The sequence below is a fragment of the Schistocerca nitens genome, chromosome 2 (genome assembly GCF_023898315.1).
Source record: "Schistocerca nitens isolate TAMUIC-IGC-003100 chromosome 2, iqSchNite1.1, whole genome shotgun sequence".
NCBI classification, from domain to species: Eukaryota; Metazoa; Arthropoda; class Insecta; order Orthoptera; family Acrididae; genus Schistocerca; species Schistocerca nitens.
The window spans coordinates 104,701,448-104,707,512 of NC_064615.1; positions in this window are offsets into that span (position 1 = coordinate 104,701,448).

Here is a 6,065-nt window from a genome sequence, read left to right on the forward strand (position 1 = left end):
CGTCCAGCACGAACGCTGGTCCAACTGAGGCGCCAGGTGGAAATGGCATGGCAAGCCGTTCCACAGGACTACATCCAGCATCTCTACGATCGTCTCCATGGGAGAATAGCAGCCTGCATTGCTGCGAAAGGTGGATATACACTGTACTAGTGCCGACATTGTGCATGCTCTGTTGCCTGTGTCTATGTGCCTGTGGTTCTGTCAGTGTGATCATGTGATGTATCTGACCCCAGGAATGTGTCAATAAATTTTCCCCTTCCTGGGACAATGAATTCACGGTGTTCTTATTTCAATTTCCAGGAGTGTATTATTGGTGACAGCACAGTGTACTGAACAACATTTCATCTCTATTTATTTCATCTGCAGGCTAATAATATAGCTATTGAGAGTATTATGTTTTTAGATTGATTAGTACCTTCAAGTACATGTGGCAAGAGCAATCCTATAAAGCCTACTTTCCCCTGGGTACCAGGTCAGGTGTTGAGATGTGGACATATGGACGCAAAACGGTTCATTTATACTGACAGGGGTAGTCCACTTCCTGGTGCAGTGCCGGCCGAAGTGGCCGTGCGGTTAAAGGCGCTGCAGTCTGGAACCGCAAGACCGCTCCGGTCGCAGGTTCGAATCCTGCCTCGGGCATGGATGTTTGTGATGTCCTTAGGTTAGTTAGGTTTAACTAGTTCTAAGTTCTAGGGGACTAATGACCTCAGCAGTTGAGTCCCATAGTGCTCAGAGCCTGGTGCAGTTACGGCCATGCAGTAAACATCAGGTATTAAATTATGTGACAAATTTGGAGGAAGATTGTTAAAAACAACTAACACAGTTAAGAGGGTACATATCAAGGTACTAATGATCACATTATCTGCACTTATACCACTAACACCTTGCATATACACACAGTGTAGATTAGTGATGATTAAATTTGTTTGTGATTTGAAGGAATATGGAGTGCGAAATTTACCACACAGAGCTTCTATCACTAGCACCAAAACTGGCTCTAAACTGGCTGGACATAGAATCGAACTGTAAGTCAACACAGCAGGGGCAACATGCGGTCTTGCATTTTGTGGAAAGACAACCTCACAGAGACGTGGAAGAAAGGTCACAGCCACTGTGCTTAACAAAAGTATAATGGACACTGTCCAAATTACTCGCTACAGGTAATAGTAGTGATTGCCCAATGGCACCCAATACAGTCACACCTGCTGCAGTGATCTTTTGATGATGACTAATACAATCCAGAAACTTCCGTTTTCGTCGTACTCTCCACACATTCATACATCCATCGCTATGCTGTAATCAGTACTGGGACTCGTAGGTGGGTTTATCATTGTTGGCGCCCATCTCTCTGGTGTGGCCTTATGTGAAGCCACAAGAAATGATCGCATTCTGATAGTCTGTCGTACTGACGACATGGTCACACAGTCAATTTGGGGACACTTGTCTTACTGTAAACGATCTCATATCCTGATTTAAGGTAAGTAAGGTGGCTGTACAATACTGCATGACCAAGCGAAGAATATGTATATCCTCTCAGGCGCTAGGCACGTATGGGCCTTTGAGAGGCTGTATGGTTATGGCACTGCTAAAACCATTGATTCAATATTCAAATGACAGTCATGAGATGTCGACTAACATAAGCATGGGTGACATTTTACACTGATGGACATCAGTTCTGAAAGGAAGTTTACTCATTTAATGTCCATAACATGATCAACTACGTCACAATCTCGGTGGCTCTGCGTTTTCGGACACATGCTCGTACGTGATACTCCTTCTTACACGGGGCATAACACGATCTTCTCACAAACAAACAACATTCTAATGCGATTTCTGAATGAGAAACCCGCTGTGTAATCTTTCCTTATATACAGATTGTAGATGGTCTTACACCCGCCGGCCGGGGTGGCCGAGCGGTTCTAGGCGCTACAGTCCGGAACCGCGAGACCGCTACGGTCGCAGGTTCGAATCCTGCCTCGGGCATGGATGTGTGTGATGTCCTTAGGTTAGTTAGGTTTAAGTAGTTCTAAGTTCTAGGGGACTGATGACCTCAGAAGTTTAGTCCCATAGTGCTCAGAGCCATTTGAACCATTTTTGGTCTTACACCCACTGTACTTACTCTGTGTGGTGACACAAAAGTGTTAATCATTTGCATATCCAAGCTTGCAGTACAGTTCATGCTGGCTGACGTTTGTTACACGTCGCTTTTGTGGTGTCCTACAAAGTGTGTTAAATAAAATGAACAAGTGGAAGTTGTAGGGATGACTTGAAGGGGTGACGTAGATTTGTTACATCACAGAGTAAAAAATAAATAAATAAATAAATAAATAAAAAATAAAAGGCAGAAATTAACATTTTTCTTAAGTTCATGTTGGCACACCCACAGGCGACACGAGGCAGAGGTGGTGACGTAGCTAGGCAGCAGAAGGAAAGGATCAACACTATAAGCCGGCTGCATAATCGAGCACACATTCCTACACCGATGCCAATTTCCAAGCACAAGTTACACAATCAGCGACATGTCCACTGCGAGAGAAAGTCGCACAGATTTATTATATTCGTTAGCTATTGTTACGTGAAGCAACCAGTTTTATAACACAGGGTTGAAGGAGGGGGGGGGGGGGGGGGGGGGGGGAAGGAAACTGAGACGGAGTGCATCATGTTCAACAATTTGGTAGGTGGGATAAACCCGGGAGAGGTTGTGACGGGGTGGAAGATAATAAAGAAGTGCGGTTGCAGAGAGTTCTCACGAATGTGCATATACAGATGTTGGTTAAAAATGTTATTGCAAATTTTGGCTCTCACGGTAAGTCTCAGGGGATGATTTCCACACTTGGTGCATTAGTACACTTCCACACCCGCGCATTTGTTATAGTTTTTGAATTAATTATTCACTCAGATATAAGTACAGTTTATGCTAGGGAACAAGAATTAGGCGATTATTATAGTAAAATCAGTTTTTCATGACACAGGTCAATCACTATTTATTGGCGTTGTCCTTTTCTTTCACACAATGAAATTAGCACTGGTGAGACGGTTTAGTTTTTCTTTAATAATAATTTGACTCCGACCCCCCAATAGCGGTAATGTAGGCTGCTATAAACGAAAATTACTCAATCAATTCGAACAGAACCACAAGTCTCACTGTCCTCTTTGTTCTAGCAGTTTTGGCGAGAAATCACAGTTCGCCACATGTTCACTTACGACGATGTACCGGTATACCTCGTAAATCGTGCTCACACAAATAATCGTAGCACTTCCAGTTCACCAAATATATGCTTGCACTGTTAAACAATACTCTTTGTCGAAATAAACCGGCGCGAAAAAGAATTCTCAAACGACTACTTGGGCCACCCTCAAGTGGGGCTTGCTCGCCACCGACCCTCCAAAACGACTGACCAACGACTGACCCCTGGTCAAAATGGACGCTCGCTTATATAGGCTCGGATGTCCAACCCCCTGGTTATTTAAGTACCAGTCTCACCAGTTAAGGTTACAAATTTTGATACATACATCCGCCGGCCGCGGTGATCTAGCGGTTCTAGGCGCTCAGTCTGGAACCGCGCGACTGCTACGGTCGCAGGTTCGAATCCTGCCTCGGGCATGGATGTATGTAATGTCCTTAGGTTAGTTAGGTTTAAGTAGTTCTAAGTCTAGGGCATTGATGACCTCAGATGTTAAGTCCCATAGTGCTCAGAGCCATTTGACCATACACACATCCCTCGACAGAAATAAGTACACCATCGGAACCGCGCTAAAAAGTACATCTTATTAACTGTTTTACATTAACTTCTAGGATTATTCTATCGCCCCTAACTCAAGTTTTAGTTTTTGCAAAATTTCGCCAATTAGCGCAAATTTGTTTGTTTACATCTGTGCTGCAAAGTTTTAAAATTGAACTGCATATAGCACAGTTTTTAGACGTAATCTATAGCGATCTACACATTGCGCAGCTCAAAATCTCCATATCTATAATAATTAATTATGGGCGATAAATGTTAATAATAATTTGCAAACAATGAAAACTATTGCAAGTTACATGTATAGTATAACTTAACGAATTTAAAATACGTGTGATGCCACCCAAAATATTATATAGTGCCGATGTTTGCGTCATGAATTTTCTATTGAATTTTATAAACAATTTCCCCTCAAACTTTGTTTATTGCTCTTGACGGTCCTAATTCAAATGGCTCTGAGCACTATGGGACTCAACTGCTGTGGTCATAAGTCCCCTACAACTTATAACTACTTAAACCTAACTAACCTAAGGACAGCACACAACACCCAGCCATCACGAGGCAGAGAAAATCCCTGACCCCGCCGGGAATCGAACCCGGGAACCCGGGCGTGGGAAGCGAGAACGCTACCGCACGACCACGAGATGCGGGCTGACGGTCCTAATTATTTATGAATCTTAACATATGACTACGGCACTCGATCCGCTATGACGAGACGTTTTCAATGAGTGCTCACTCATCCCTGCAAGTTGTTATTTACTATTTTTATTAATCTTTCAGTACTCGTGATATTAACCGATTTTGAGGTTACTGTAACTTTTGCGTCTCGTAACTTGAAATAAAGATCGGTTTTTCAGAAGGTGCATATTGGTGACCACAATCCACTGCGGCACTGCTCTTCACCGTTAAGTTACATAGTTTTCGCGTAAAGCGCGAAAAACCAAACACTGCCCCAAGCTGCGGGCTACGTGGCCGCCATCCCACCGACCGTTGCAAATCTCGCGCGGGCGCGCCACGCGCTTCCGTAAATCGCGCACCATGTCGCGCGCTCGCCCTCCACAAAGCAATCCTTGCATACTATACCCCCGCCGGCGAAACATTGCACTTGACAGTTCGCTTTTTGTCTAGTTAGGTTGGCTATATTGTAATAGCGATGTTGCAACAGCAGCCTCTACACACACAGCAGACGATACAGTTGTCCGTCCCGTCTCGTAAATGCAAGCGATTGAGCAATTACAGTGTATATAAAAACTCGTTTTTAGTTGAACTGCAATGACAGGAAGTAAACAACCGTATAATAATACATGTAAAAGCATAACAATGCGTACCCTTTCGATAACGGAGCAAAGAAATACAAAAAACAAGCATCTGACGACTGGTACTTTAAAATCAATAATGTACGTAGTTTACAAAATAAATAATAACCGAGATTGCAATAAACAACCAATATTAGTAATTTTTCACTCACCAATTTACAGCGATAATGGCGCAATTACATCCAGCTCGCCATCGTCACTGTTGTCCGATTCATCGCCAAAACCGTCTTCATCGTCGTCATCAGCAATACAAATCATTAATTGTTCATGGCAACTGATAATGCCTTCTATTGTCTGTGCTGTTCGTATAAGCTTCTCGACGTGCTCTACTTTTTTTCTCCATGAGGCTGCATCCACAGTCACAAGAGCTTCACGCAACAGCTTTTCCACCTCTGTTATTGTAAAGGACTTCTTGTGGTTCCTTACATACATTTTTACATCACTCCATATTAACTCAATAGGGTTGAAATGGCAGTGATATGGTGGCAGCCTTATTACAGTATGACCCTGCTCCTTGGCAATTTCGTCGGGTCGACAGAAGCGTCCGATCCCACGCGTCGGCTTTGACCCGTGACGTAAGGGTGTTGTCGTGTGTGACGTCATGACGGCGCGGAGTTTGGTTTGAGTGTGGCTGTCTCCAGTTCTGTTTTATCTTATTTTATTTACTTTTCTGATCTGTTCGTTCTATCTCGTGAGATCTTTTTTTTTTTAATTTAAAAACACTTATTACTTATTTTAATTATCTGTTTCCTCCAATTTCTGTTTTAGTTTATTATATTTATCTTTCTGGTCTGTTCGTTCTATCCCGTGAGATTTTTTTAAAAAAAAGACAAAAAACACTAATCAGCTACTGAAGCATCTTTATCTTCTATGGGTTGCAGGGGTTACGACCCCTGGGGGTTGGGTGGGTATTCATGCACGGCTGTCTTCACTTACACGTTGTAGCTACGCAAGGGGTCTAAATTTGTTTATATTTAGTTTGCCCCCCACCTAAAACACCCCATTTCCA